This window comes from Ovis canadensis, chromosome 1, assembly GCF_042477335.2.
Source record: "Ovis canadensis isolate MfBH-ARS-UI-01 breed Bighorn chromosome 1, ARS-UI_OviCan_v2, whole genome shotgun sequence".
NCBI lineage: Eukaryota > Metazoa > Chordata > Mammalia > Artiodactyla > Bovidae > Ovis > Ovis canadensis.
Genome location: NC_091245.1, coordinates 69,872,413 through 69,887,944, shown reverse-complemented (window position 1 = coordinate 69,887,944; position 15,532 = coordinate 69,872,413). Strand labels below are relative to the sequence as shown.

The 15,532-nt window shown below is 40.5% G+C and overlaps 1 protein-coding gene across 1 annotated transcript in view; it reads right to left on the bottom strand.

Annotated features, from left to right (window-relative positions):
- Positions 1–906, bottom strand: part of BRDT (bromodomain testis associated) — a 58,577-nt gene extending 57,671 nt beyond the window's left edge. The window contains exon 1 of the mRNA XM_069597771.1: positions 735–906. The gene's annotated coding sequence lies outside the window, so the exon portion shown is untranslated. The remainder of the gene's footprint in view (positions 1–734) is intronic.
- Between the last annotated feature and the right edge of the window lie 14,626 nt (positions 907–15,532).

Here is a 15,532-nt window from a genome sequence, read left to right as displayed (position 1 = left end):
TCTCATCAGAGTTCCCCTCACTCTTTAACCTGTATTGGTCTCAAGACCCAGATCAGTAATCCCCAACCCAGAAGCCTCCCCTACTGCCTTCCAACCATACGGGCGCTTCCCACAGGTCCCACCCTGTACATACCTCATTTTAATTCTTAACACAAGCCACCGCCCATCTCCAGATTCCACAACATCCAACAGAGGCTTTAATATGTTCCAAGGGTTTACTTAATAACGTTAAGTTGAATGAATTAATGAATCAAGGACGGAATCTCCTGTCCCAAACGATGACACCCAGAATAAACACAACTAAAACGTCAGCTACATCTAAAGCTCCTTGCTCTCTCCTGCATTCACGAAACTACAGTACAAGCAGCGATCCACCAATCCAAGACCTATGATAACTATGAAGAACATGCGTGTTTTTCAAAATGGAAGGAGGCTGCACAACTAGACCCCTAACCCCTCGCCCAACCTCCCTTTTCCCACTCCTTCCTTGGGGGGAAGAAAAAAAAAAAAGAACCAAGCGTTTAACAGAAAAGCCAAAAAAATTTTGTTGTTTTTTTCAGAAGGTCCACTGGGGGAAGGAGCTTGCTGCTGGTAAGACCAAAGGAAAGGAACTGGCAGCTCACCTGGGCTGCAGCCACACACTGGGATGGCCTCTCTAACTGCCTTTACTGTCGCACAATGTTGATGGGGGAGGGGAGGAGATGGGGGGAAAAAAAACAACGGTTACTCCCTACCCAGGGTGACAGCGAGGGCCTGGATCCCAGAGTAGTGCTTCCCGCTGGGGTTCCCTTACCCCTTGTGGAAAGGACTTCTCGGATCGTTCCTTTCAGCTTGCACAAGATGAAGCGGTGCAGGGAAGCAGTTCTCCACAGTCCGTCGCCGCCACCTCTCACCACAATGGCGGCCGCTAGCGGGCAGCGACAGGCGCCTTTATCCGCGACGCTCCGCCGGCGGCGGGCCCATTGGCTGGAGCGTGTCACGTGACTCAGCCGGGCTCCAGACCGCTGGAAGGGTGCCTGAGGTCTGAGTTCCGAGGTCCTTGGCTGGGGCCTGGGTGGTTCACACACCAACTGCAAGTTTGCCGACTGCTTGCTTCCTCCTGAGAGCCAGGCCTGGTACAGAGAGCGAAGGATATAGGAGTTGGAGCGCCGCCCTAAAGGCGTGTACCGTCAAAACAAATCAACGGATTAGCTCATGTTGTCATGAGGTTTCATGAGTTTCGACTTGCGGTGTTTTGATTGCTTTTTATACTTTGCTCCTACCCTCCCCAAAACTCCATTCTCTTGAAAGTAGTGAGTGTTTGCTGCTGTTGCCAAGTCGCTTCAGTCGTGTCCGACTCTATGCGACCCCACAGAGCATTTGGTAAAAGCTGAAATTGGAGCCAACATGAGCTCTTTGGGTTTAAAATGGCACTTAATGATCTGTTTCACAAGAGCTGGGTAAGGAGACAGTCTGGATTTTGAGAGTCTTGGCCAGTCAGTACCTCCTCATTATTTGTGGGAGTGAATTCGAAAATTGTATTCAGCACAGTAGTTGCCTTTGGATCCAATTGCAAACAATGTTTCTAAATTCCTTAGTATTCATTCCTAGATGGAAGAGTGGGTGAGGGAGGGAGGAGACAAAACAGCTGAGAACTGTCTGATAAACCCATCAAAACCCAATCAACCTCCAGTTTCCTGAAGCGTAAATCTGAGGGTTATTAACAACTTGCATGAGATTCAGTCTCTTTATTGTGAGAGTAAAGGTCATCAGGACCAAGTGTTCCCAAGAAAGTCACAACTACTAGAGGTCAACATAAAGAGTTGTAGGCATTTTTACATTAGAAAGACTCTTACTCAAAGAAGGTTTTTTGTTTTTTTTGCTTGTTTTAGTCTTTGTTTCCAAGTAACCCAATGACCAAGAATTGTATGGAAGAGAATACCACAGCATTTACTTTATTTAGATTTAATACTTGTTTTTACTGTAAAAGATCTCATCATGCAGCAAAAAGGTAAGACTTAGGGTGTAACCCAGGTATAGACCTCTGGTGTGACCATCACCATGAAAGAGCTAAGAGAAAGAAGTCAAAGGAAATAAAACCCAGGAGTGACTTAGTGCAAATCTTGCTCACTGTCATGTCTGTGGCTCTCCTTCTCCTGAGAACCAGTGGAAGGAATAAAAGCATACTCCACAGAGAAACCTAGTGATCTTTTTTAGGAAAGCTAAATCTCATCATGTTAACACTCTTAAAATCATTCACTTATTTCCCATTATTTAAAGATAGAGATCAAAACTCTTAAGATGAACTACAAAGTCTTATGCGATTTATCTACGTTAAGCTCCAACCTCCCCTCCTGCAGTGCTCCCATCTCCAGCCGCTTCCTTTTAGTAGGTGCCTTATTTCCTCTCTCTTTCTGCTTTGTAATGAACTCTTCTCTCTTTTCCTTCCATCCCACACTCAGGTGTCAACCTAAAGTCACTTCCTCAAGGAGGCCTCCACTAGATTGCATCTTCCTGTTTAAGGCACTCTCATTACAACTTAATTATATAGCACTTATTACTAGATTGTACTTATATAGCCACTGGTATATTTCATGTCTTATTTTCCCCACTAGACAGTAAGCACAATGAGTGCAAAATATCAAAAGGCTCTAAAGTGTATTATCTTTGAGTACATTAGCCCTTGATCCTGCTGTGTTCTAAGAACTGTGACAAAATCCCATTTGAATTAAGGGTAGGCGTGGATAGGGAGAGTGACAAAACCAGATTTGAGTTTTTATTTTTTAAAAAACAAAATGGTTGCAGAATGAAAAATATGGAGAATGAATTAATTTGGGAGTATATTTCACAGGATTTGGTGTTAGATTGGATATAAAGATGATTTGGGGTTTCTGGCTTAAGGAATGCACCATTTACTGGGAAAGGAATTGTAGGAGGGAAGAGCAAATTTGAGACAGAGGGAAGAGCATTGGTGCAGTTTTGAATGCGATGAATTCAGGGTGCCTGTAAGATATATGGGTAGAGATTTTGAATAGGAAGTTTATTGTACAGTTCAAAATACAATCCAGGCTGAATATGGGAGAAGGCAAGAAGGAGGTTTAGAAGGTGAAAAGGTTTAGAATAATTAGAGAGGAGGGTTTCCCTGGTGGCTCAGACAGTAAAGAATCTGCCTGTAATGTAGGAGACGCAGGTTCCATCCCTGCTGCTGCTGCTGCTGCTAAAGTGCTTCAGTCGTGTCCGACTCTGTGCGACACCATAGACGGCAGCCCACCAGGCTCCCCCATCCCTGGGATTCTCCAGGCAAGAACACTGGAATGGGTTGCCATTTCCTTCTCCAGTGCATGAAAGGGAAAAAGGAAAGTGAAGTTGCTCAGTCATGTCTGACTCTTAGCGACCCCATGGACTGCAGCCTATCAGACTTTTCCATCCATGGGATTTTCCAGGCAAGAGAACTGGAGTGGGGTGCCAGTGCCTTCTCCAGTTCCATCCCTGAGAATGGAACAACTACCCACTCCAGTATTCTTGCTTGGAGAATTTCATGGACGGAAGGCTAGTGGGCTATAGTACATGGGTCACAAAGAGATGGACATGACTGAGTGACTTAACACTTTCACTTCTTCATAGAGGAGGACTTCTCTGGTGGTCTAGTGGCTAGGACTCTGAGCTCCCAATGCAGGAGCATGCTGCAACTTTAAAAAAAAAAAAGATTCTTTGTGCCACAACTAAGATCCAAAGACCCAGTACAGCCAGCCAAAGAAGTAAATAAATCTTAAAAAAAAAAAAAAAATAGAGAACAGGAGAAAAAGCTGACTAGGGAAAGGTGTGTCAGTAAGACATATTTGAGACAGTTGAGAAATTGGTGACTGTAATGGAGAAGATAGTTGCTTTTATCCAATACTGAGATGTGCCAGGAACGTGTGATAGAAAGACATATAGAGAAAAGTAGCTTCTAAAATATTGAAAAGAAAGTATAGTTTAAGACTTGGATATCACAGGACTATTCTATGACAAATGGAAATAGTTGTAATTACATTTTGAGGGGCTTCCCTGGTGGCTCAGATGGTAAATAATCTGCCTGCAATGTAGGAAACCTGGATTTGATTGCTGGGTACAGAAAATCCTCTGAAGAAGGAAATGCCAACCCATTCCAGTATTCTTGCCTGGAGAATTCAATGGACTGAGGAGTCTGGTGGGGGTCACAAAAAAAGAAGACTGAGAGACTTTTCTAAGAAAAGCATCAAACATATTTCCATGAACTATTCATTTTAGTTTAAATTCAGATATCACATGAATGTAGCTAAAACACATTTTAAAGTTTCCATCCTTCATCCCATCATCACGTTCAATAAGAGGAAATCTATCTCTCTGGTCTTCCATGGAGTTATAAGTATCCCCAGAACTCACAGTGAAAGGAATTTTAATTTACAAATGGTTTTGTATAGAAATTTGGAGGCTATAAAATATATAGAGACATAAGAGTTGATTCATCACTAAAAATAAAAATATTTGTGGCACTTCCCTGGTGGCCCAGTGGATAAAACTCTGCACTCCTTATGTAGGGGGTCTGGGTTCCGTCAGTCAGGGAATTAAGATACCACATACTGCAGCTAAGCCCAGGGATCCCAGCTACCGAGCCTGAGGGTTCTAGAGCCCATGTGCCACAACTCAAGAAGCTAGCACTTGCCACAACAAAGACTCTGTGCAGCCAACATATAAATAAATAAATAAAATAACTGTTACTTCTGCATTGCTTAATCCAAAAGCCAATTTTTACTCAGGTCATTTCAGTTCAGTCTCTCAGTTTTGTCTGACTCTTTACAACCCCATGGACTGCTGCACGCCAGGCTTCCCTGTCCATCACCAACTCTGGGAGCTTGCTCAAACTCATATCCATCAAGTCGGTGATGCCATCCAACCATCTCATCCTCTGTTGTTCCCTTCTCCTCCTGCCTTCAGTCTTTCCCAGCATCAGGGTCTTTTCCAATGAGTCAGTTCTTCACATCAGGTGGCCAAATTGTTGAGCTTCAGCTTCAGCATCAATCCTTCCAGTGGATGTTCAAGATTGATTTCCTTTAGGATTGACTGCTTTGACCTCCTTGCAGTTCAAGGGAATCTAAAGAGTCTTCTCCAACACCACAGTTCAAAACCATCAATTCTTCGGTGCTCAGCTTTCTTTATAGTCCAACTCTCACATCCATACATGACTACTGGAAAAACCATAGCTTTGACTAGGCTGACCTTTGTTGACAAAGTAATGTCTCTGCTTTTTAATATGCTGTCTAGATTGGTCAAAGCTTTTCTTCCAAGGAGCATCTTTTAATTTCATGGCTGCAGTCACCATCATGGGGTTGCAAAGAGTCAGACACAACTGAGCGACTGAACTGAACTGAACTGAACTGAGTCACCATCTGCAGTGACTTTGGAGCTCAAGAAAAGAAAGTCTGTCACTGTTTCCATTGTTTCCCCATCGATTTGTCATCAAGTGATGAGACCAGATGCCATGATCTTAGTTTTCTGAATGTTGAGTTTTAAGCCAACTTTTTCACTTTCCTCTTTCACTTTCATCAAGAGACTTTTACATTCCTCTTTGCTTTCTGTCATAAGGGTGATGTCTTCTTCGTATCTGAAGTTATTGATATTTCTCCCAGCAATCTTGATTCCAGCTTGTACTCCATCCAGCCTGGCATTTTATATGATGTGTCCTACATGTAAGTTAAATAAGCAGGGTGACAATATACAGCCTTGACGTACTCCTTTCCCAATTTGGAACCAGTCCACTGTTCCATGTCTGGTTCTAACTGTTGCTTCCTTACCTGCATACAGATTTCTCAGGAGGCAGGTAAGGTGATCTAGTCGTCCCACCTCTAAGAATTTTCCACAATTTGTTGTGATCCACACAGTCAAAGGCTTTGGCGTAGTCAATGAAGCAGAAGTAGATATTTTTTCTGGAACTCTCTTGCTTTTTCAATGATTTTGGATTTTGGCAATCTGATCTCTGGTTCCTCTGCTTCTTCTAAATCGAGCTTGAACATCTGGAAGTTCTCAGTTCATGTTCTGTTGAAGGCTGGCTTGGAGAATTTTGAGCATTCCTTTGCTAGCATGTGAGATGAGTGCAATTGAATGGTGGTTGCACATTCTTTAGCATTGCCTTTCTTTGGGATTGGAATGAAAACTGACCTTTTCCAGTCCTGTGGCCACTGCTGAGTTTTCCAAATTTGCTGGCATATTGAGTGCAGCACTTTAACAGCATCATCTTTCAGGATTTGAAATAGCTCAACTGGAATTCTATCACCTCCACTAGCTTTGTTTCTAGTGATGCTTCCTAAGGCCCACTTGACTTCGTATTCTAGGATTTTTGGCTCTGGGTGAGTGATTGTGGTTGTCTGGGTCATGAAGATCTTTTTTTGTATGGTTCTTCTGTGTATGTTTGTAGGCTCCTCCATAACTGTTTGAAGAAACAGAGCCAATTAGTCAGCAAAGCATGAAAAAGGGTTTTGTATCAAATAGCACATTTCCTAACTTCGAGGTGAGGCATGACTAGTCCTAGTCTTGCTTCCTGCCTATTCAATTTGTTGGCTTGAAATTTTGAATTTACTTTCCTTAGAAATCAGTATTATTTGTAACTTTTTAGCTCTTATATATATATTCACTTTTTAAAAGTGAAATTATACAAGATTTTAAATGATTTTGATAATAAAATGTATAACATTTACCAGTAGGTATAAACTGACAATTTTCTCTAACAAATATTTAGTTTGGAAATAGTATTAAATATATATATATACTTTAAAGCATCAAAGTTTCAAATTTGAACGTGAATGAACATGTTTAGTAAGTAATTATATTTTAATATAATCATTTCAAATAGGTAAAGATTACAAAAATAATTTTGGGAGGGTGGGCAGTTGACAGGGGCTCCATCTGTGAAAAGAGAAGCCATAAATTTTGTATAATACAAAGCCTAAGAATTTAATCAGATTAAGAAAATTTATTTGTAAAATTCTTCCTCATAAATCTTATGTATGAAGATTTTTTTAACGGCAAAATAACACTGGAAAACACTAAAAGAATGTTAATTTTGCATCTAGAATGGTGAAACTGTATGACACAAAGAATTTCTATCTAAAAAAATCTAAATCATGTGCAGTAGAAAGTTACAAAAAATGTCTCTGTGAAACTACTATAATAACCTAATCTGGAAGGCCTCAGAAATTCTTAGCCCTTTTGAATCAACTGACCAACTGAATCACTATTGTTTGGGCTTGATTGTATTTTCAGTTACTTCCTGACCAAAGGCACTGAAGAGAGACATTGGTGAGCCCTACCCTCTAAAATAAAAATAAAGGATCAAACCCCAAGGGACCTAGAAGAGAATCAGAAACTTAGGGAATCCAACTATCCTTCACCTTCACTGGATCAGACAACCATCAATGTGATCACCTTTTCACTATCCCTCACCTACTGGCCTCTCTGCCTTTATTATCCAACTTGATGCTATGGTCAATCATGATAATCCCTTCTTGTGATCACCCTTAACTCCTCTGTCTCCTCTTGCTCCCTCCTCATTTCATGCATGGCAAGATCACAACCTTTATTAAGCCCTTGTTAAAGCTTAAATTAAATCCTTGTTAAGCCTACATCTGCCTTGCATCTTGCAGCTGGTTTGGCTAAAGGAAAATGCACAACCCTGCTGTCAGGTATTCCTTTAAATGTATGACAATGAACCTCTAATGGCCAATTATGTTGTATTTCCTTCTTTATTTGGCTGCACCCCACAGTATATGGGATATTAGTTCTCCAGCAAGTATTTCCAGTTAGTTCTTAACCAGAACTAACCAATCCCTAGGACTGAGCTAGGGATTGAACCCAAGGCCCCTGCAATGAAAGTGCAGAGTCTTAACAACTGGACCACCAGGGGAGGTCCCTATACTGTATTTCTTAATCCATCACTTTTCTACTCACCTTACTGGTGACAGCTTCTCTCACCATCCTATTTAAAAAGCACCCACCACCACCGCCCCTATACTCCCTATTCATTTCCCAAATTGTCTCCATAGCACATATAACCATCTGACACATTATATAATTGTTTATTGTTTTAATATCTATATCTTCCTTGAATGGAAATTCAGAGAATGGATTTTTATCTGTTTTGCTCTTTAACCTAGTAGAATAGCTAACATATAGCAGATGTTCATGAATAGTGATCTAATAATGAACAAATTATTTGTTCCTAAAGACCTACTCTTTTCTTTATTATTATAGTTGATGTACAATATCATATTAGTTTCAAATATAGAACACAGGAATAAGTATTTTTAATATATTGTACTACATTTAAAGTTATTATAAAATTTTGCCTATATTCCCTGTGCTGTACCATACATCCTTGTGTCTTACTTATTTTATACATAGTAGTTTGTAACTCTTAATCCCCTATATTGCCCCTCCCTCTTCCCTCTCCCCACTGGTAACCACTACTTTGTTCTCTATATCTGTGTTTTTGTTTTGCTCTATTCATTTGTTTGTTTTATTTTTTCAATTCCACATATAAGTGATAACATACAGTATTTGTCCTTCTCTATCTGGCTTATTTCACTCACCATAATATCCTCCAGGTCTAACCATGTTGTTGAAAAATGCAAAATTTCATTCTTTCTTATGGCTGAGTTGTATTCCATTGTGTTTATATACCACATCTTCTTTACCCATTCATCTGTTGATTTTACACTTAGATGGCTTCCCTATCTTGATTATTGCAAATAATGTGGCTATGAACACTGGGGTGCATTTATCATTTAGAATTAGTGTTCTCATTTTCTTTGGATATATAACCAGGAGTAGAATTGCTAGATCACATAGTAATTCTATTTTTAATTGTTTGAGGGACCTCCATACTATTCTTCCTAGTGGCTGTAGCAATTTACATTCTCACAAGCAGTGTACTAGGGTTCCCTTTTCTCTATATCCTCACCAACATATGTTACTTGTGGTCCTTTTAATGATGGCCATTCTGACAGATGTGAGAATTTTTATTTCCATTTCCCTGATGATTAATGATGCTGAGCATCTTTTCATGCACCTATTGACCACCTGTACATCTTCTCTGGGAAAATGTCTTTTCAGGTCTAAAGACTCACTCTTCACCAAATGTGAAAATGTAGGAGACAAAGAGATAAAGGGAACAGAGAAATCCACTTGCCAAAGTAAAAGTAGGAGACAGTGCCTTTAACTGGGCTTGGAAAGAAGCCTAAAGTTCCCTGACAGGGCTCTATACTGACTGCAGAAGAGACTATCTTGTATGGAAGAGTGAATTCGGGAGCCCCTTAGTACTTTGTGGGGTTGACAGCAATTTAAATGGGCAACCAGCTTTCAAATATCATTGAAATTATATAAACCCTATGTATCTAAACTCATTAATTGACTGAAAGTTTACAAATATATTCTCTATTGTATTGAGAAAGCAAACGAACCAGAGGAAAACTTTACACCTAGTCTTTTGACTGTCTTTGACAATCATGATCCCTGTAAGAGGGGCTGAAAAAGTTCTTTCAGTAATCCAATGAGACTTTCCGATAACTGAATTCTTTGATCAGAACTAAAATAAGTGGTTCATAAGGGGCATCCTTGGTGGCTCATAAGGTAAAGAATCACTTGCAATGTGGGAGACCTGGGTTCGATCCCTGAGTTGGGAAGACCCCCTGGAGAAAGGAACAGCTACACACTCCAGTATTCTGGAGAATTCCATGGGCAGAGGAGCCTGGCGGGCTACAGTTGATGGGGTCCCAAAGAGTTGGACACAACTGAGTGAATTTCTCTACAATTTTACGAAAAAGGAAAAAAAAGAGAATAAAATCCCCTCTGAACAAATCAGAGAAAGAGCTATGATAGCAAAATTAGTTATAGTGCTCAAAAGAAATTTAAAGAAAAGCAAACCAATTTGTCAAAACTCTTTTATTGCTTATTCTTTTATTTCTTAGGAGCTTTTGTATTGTTAATTTCAGTGAATTCTGACTCCTTGTTCAGACCTAATAAATTTTAAGAATGCATTTCTATTGGGGGACTGTACATTGTAACTTGGCCATTTCTTAAACTGTTGACACATAGGTAAAATTTATAATGTACACAAAGGCTCCTAAGAAGCAAATAAGCAATAGAGGAATTTTATTTTGACAAACTGGAATACAGCTCATGATAAAGAAATTCTTGTTCATTTTGATTTGTTTTCCTTTGAATTTGTTTTACTGTACTTTTGAGGGATAATTATTAACACACATGTAAATTTTAAAGTATTACTAGTGGTAAAAATATTTTTGATGATATTAACATGATAAAATTACTTGACTAAAAAAATGTTTGTATAGCTAGATCCTCAAACATATAACATCTATGTATTTATTTACCTTGGAGAAGGCAATGGCACCCCACTCCAGTACTCTTGCCTGGAAACTCCCATGGATGGAAGAGCCTGGTAGGCTGCAGTCCATGCTACCTGGAACGGCTGAGATTTGAAAGTAAGTCAGAATCAATAATGCTCATGTTTCTTGGTCATAAGCTTTACAAAAGAATGATGCAATTCAAATTATTGATGATGAGATAGATCTGTTGTCTTGATCTCTTAGGCTAATAAATAAATTGTCTCTCAAAAGTACAATGTGTGTGTTTTACTCCCTCTGCCTTGTCCCACTCTTTGGGAGCCCGTGGACTATATAACCCACCAGACTCCTCTGTCCATGGAATTTCCCAGCCAGAGTACTGTAGTAGGTTGCCATTTCTTCCCCCAGGGGATCTTCTTGACCTAGGGATCAAACCCACATCTCCTGCATCTTCTGCGTTGCAGGTGGATTCTCTACCACTGAGCTACTAGGTAGTATGATATTCAGAGAGTCGATTACCACATCCCCTGCCTCTTGTTTGTAGAAAAGATTTAGCCTCCTATGCTTTCCTTGACTTCTTAAAAAAAAAAAAATTAATCAGAGAAGTGAGAAAATGCAGAAACGAAGGAAAAGAGTCAAGCAAGCAAAAGCCGTAAACAAAGTCAAGAACCTTTAGTTCCTCCTCAAGGGCTCTAGATAATATCCTGAGCCATATGCTTGAATTGTTCTGCAGATGCTAAAACTCCCATTAGGTGGAAGAAGTTAACTGCCTGCTGACCACCATCAAGTAAATCCAGACCAGCTGGAACCAGAAAGTTAACAACTGAGGTTCCAGAAACATCACCCTGTTACCTCACTATCAGCCAATCAGAGAATCGTGCATAAGCTGATCGCACATCCTTCCCCTCACAGTCTTTAAAAATCCTTCCCTGAAAGTCACCAGGGAGTTCCCATCTTTTGAGCATTAGCTGCTCATTCTCCATGCTCAGCCCCATACTGGGCACCTTTTGGTAAATGCTATACTTTCCTTCACCACAACTTGGTGTCAGCTGATTGGCTTTGCTGTGCCTTGGGCAAGCAGACCCAGGTTTGGTTCAGTAACTCAAGGTGGGTAGATAAAAGGCAGTGGAAATGAAAGTCTCTTTTTAGGAGATTCAGAAACTGGAAGCGAGAACATCTTGTAGCAGGACCATCTCTGCTGCTCTCCGTCTGGCCACATTCATTCATTTCCTTCCATCCATGACTTCCCTGTCTCTGGTTTCTTTTTCCAGTTCACTAAGTAACTCCTTAAATAAAGTTGGTGGTTGTATAACGTCCATGTTTCTTACTAATGCCAATTTTAACTTAACATGAAATCTATGTTGAAGTGCTGCAAATCTAAATTAATTTTTGGAAGCATTTCACCAGGGTCTTGAAATTCGTCAAAGACAAACCATTAAATTACAGGGAATCCATATGGTGACAAAATTGTTCCATGTTTCTCTTTCAGTCCCTCTAAATATATCCAGGGAGAATATCTCCATTTGTTGCTGTTTGTCTTGAACAGTACTCACAACAGCATTTGAAGAGTACTGTGTGGGATTCTGATTCTGATGTAGATGTCTATAGACCATACTTTGGAAAACACTGACCTAGACATATTTAACATTTTTTGGCATGATCAAATACTCCATTAGTAAAAATAATAAGTTTAGCATACACTGACAATATTTAATATAATGAATGATAAAATGAAAGCAATGACATATTTACACACATTTGCTAGTTAAAGTGTTGGTTAACACTGTGAAAAAGATCTAGTTCAGTCTGCTTAAGAGGGTTTGTGGCTCAGAGGTTAAAGTGTCTGCCTGCAGTGTGGGAGACCTGGGTTCGATCCCTGGGTCAGGAAGATCCCCTGGAGAAGGAAATGACAACCCACCCCAGTATTCTTGCCTGGAGAATCCCATGGACGGAGTAGACTACACAGTCCACGGGGTGGCAAAGAGTCGGACACGACTGAGCAACTTAACTAACTTTTAGTCTGCTTTGGTATTTGGGTTTAAGGATAGCCCTAGCTGATAGAGCTATCTCACCAAGATATAGAGTCAAATGGAAAAACACAATTGTCTGTACTTTCTGAATCTTGATACTCATTCTTCATTTCAGTCCACCAATTTTGCAGGTTTTGTTAAAATCTGGCTAGTAACTTTCTTTCTCTCTTGGTGGCAATCAATGTTTTTGTGAATTGGGAAATTTTGCATTTTTGATATTTTTAACAAACAGGTTCAAAACTCATTGAAATTTCTAAACAAGTGATAAATTATGCCTCCAAGTCTTTTTTATTGATACTGTGCCTTAAAGGTGAACTTTGTTGCTTTTGTTCAGTCACTGAGTCGTGTCCAACTCTTGGCGACCCCATGGACTGCAGCACGCCAGGCTTCCCTGTCCTTCACTGTCTTCCGGAGCTTGCTCAAACTCATGTCCATTGAGTCGGGGATGCCGTCCAACCATCTCATCCTCTGTCGTCCCCTTCTCCTCCTGCTCTCAATCTTTCCTGGAATCAGGGTCTTTTCTAATGAGTCAACTCTTCCCATCAGGTAGCCAAAGAGTTGTAGGTTCTGCTTCCGCATCAGTCCTTCCAATGAATATTCAGTGAATGTTTTGGGAAATAAAATTACCAAACAATGGAAATAATTTCGCATGTCGTTTTTCAAGCTTCATTTCGATAGCATGAAATTCTTTTAAAAAAGCAGATTACTTTCTTATTTGTTGGATGACTGCTTATAATATCTCATTAGTCTGTCTTGGTTGGTTAATTAACCACACTCTTTCTTGGTTAATGGAAAGCTTATGAGTTTATGTCAGTTTTGTCATTTTATTAACATTATTACTATTTGTTTGCATTATTGTTATTTTTAATATGTGTCTCCTTCATAGAAAACTTTTGAAGTCAAACCAGATGGTATACTATGTGGATTTTCTGACACAAACAGTCCTCCAATTTTTCAACACCAACCGTATTTCCAAAAATTTAATTCAATTCTGCCATTTAGTGTCTGTAGTTAGCACAGACCCCACAAGTTAAGGGCTCTGTTTCACAAGACTGCCTCTATATAAGACACCATCCACAAATGAGGTATCTTGGATATCACAGTTCTGCTCAGCCAGCTGCAAATTTAGGGGTTCCCATGACCTCCTGCTCAGATTTGTAATTCATTAGAACTAGTCACAGAAACCTTTACATTTTAAGGTCTATTATAAAGTATACACCCTCATAGCTCAGTTGTTAAAGAATCCGCCTGCAATGTAGGAGATCCCAGTTCAATTCCTGGGTCGGGAAGATCCTCTGGAGAAGGGATAGGCTACCCACTCCAGTATTCTTGGGCTTCTCTTATAGCTCAGTTGGTAAAGAATCTGCCTTCAATGTGGGAGACCTGGGTTCGATGCCTGGGTTGGGAAGATCCCCTGGAGAAGGGAAAGGCTACCAGTTCCAGTATTCTAGAGAATTCCTTGGACTGTATAGTCCATGGGGTCACAAAGAGTTGAACACGACTGAGAGACTTTCACTTCACTTCATACAGGATACAACTCAGGGACTTCCCTGGTTGTCCAGTGGTTAAGACTCTGAGCTTCTAATACAAGCAAGGGGCATGGTTTTTATCACTGGTCAAGGAACTAAGATACCACATGCTGTGCAGCATGGCCAAAAAAATAAAATAAAATACAACACAGGAACAGTCACAAGGAGGAGATGCATAGGGTGAGATATGCGAAGTGTTTTGTTCATCAAGTGTTTGGTCTTTCTGGTGACCAGCTGCTGTGGATCTAAGGAGCCTTACCCTCAGCCACATTGTTAGCATAAATTCAGGTGTGGTCCTGGGGGGCCTCTTGTGAATAACAAAAGGCACTTCAGTTGCTGAAGAAATTCTAAGGTTTTTAGGAGCTCTGTGTTAGGAATGGTAGTTTGTGTTCCACTCTTTGCGACCCCCACGGACTGTAGCCTGCTAAGCTCTTCTGTTCGGGATTTCCCAGGCAAGAATACTGGGGTGGGTTGCCATTTCCTTCTCCAGAGTATCTTCCTGACCCAGGGATCTTCCCGACCCAGGGATCTTCCTGACCCAGGGATTGAACCTGGGTCTCCTGCATTACAGATGGATTCATTACTGACTGAGCCACCAGGGGTGGGAAAGACCAAATATGTATGTATATATTTTATACCACATAATACTCTATATGGCTGTTAACCAGGCCCATGTTAATTGCAACTGTGATGTACTTAAAGTGAACAGTAGAGTAAGGGTACCATTTTTAGCTCCTACTTATGCCCCGGATACCTCCCTGCATCAGTTAGGGTTTCTAATTGCAAAGAACAAAATCTACCCTAGCTAATTTAAGTAGGAAGAGCATTTATTAAATAATAGAGTTCTCAAAAACATTACTTATGTTTACGAGTTTATCATAAAGGATATAACCCTGGAACAGCCAAAGGAAGAGTTGCACAGGGCAAGGTGGGAAGCATGCCACTCTCCCAGCATATCAATGTGTTCACCAGCCTAGAAGCTCCCAGAGTCCCATCATTTAGGGATTTTAAGCTAGGTTTCACTTTGCAGGCATGGCTGATTAAATCTTTGGCCATTGATAAAAAAATGTGAAAGTGAAGTCACTCAGTCTTGTCCAACTCTTTGTGACCCCATGGACGATAGCCTATCAGGTTCCTCTGTCCATGGGATTTTCCAGGCAAGAATACTGGAGTGAGCTGCCATTTCCTCAGGAGATCTTCCCAACCCAGGGATTGGACCTGGGTCTCCTGCACTGTAGGCAGACGCTTTACCATCTGAGTCACCAGGGAAGCCCATTGGCCATTGATAACTGAACTCAGATTCCAGGTCCCTCTCATCTTCCCAGAAGTCAGGGAAATAGGGCTGAAAGTTCTAATCCTATTGCCACCTGGTTGGTTTTTCTCTTGATGAGGATCCCATCTTGGAGTTATCTAGGGGCCCCCACCCGAATCATCTCTTTATCATTCAAAAGACATTTCACACTCCAGAGATTCCAAGGGTTTTAGGATTTCTGGGCCAGGAACTGGAACAAAGATCAAGTATTCAATTTTTATTCTATCATAATCTCATTAAAAAAAAAATTTGCCAGGATTTTGTGAATGAAAAGTATTCCTCTAAATTTTATCTTTCCTATTGGGT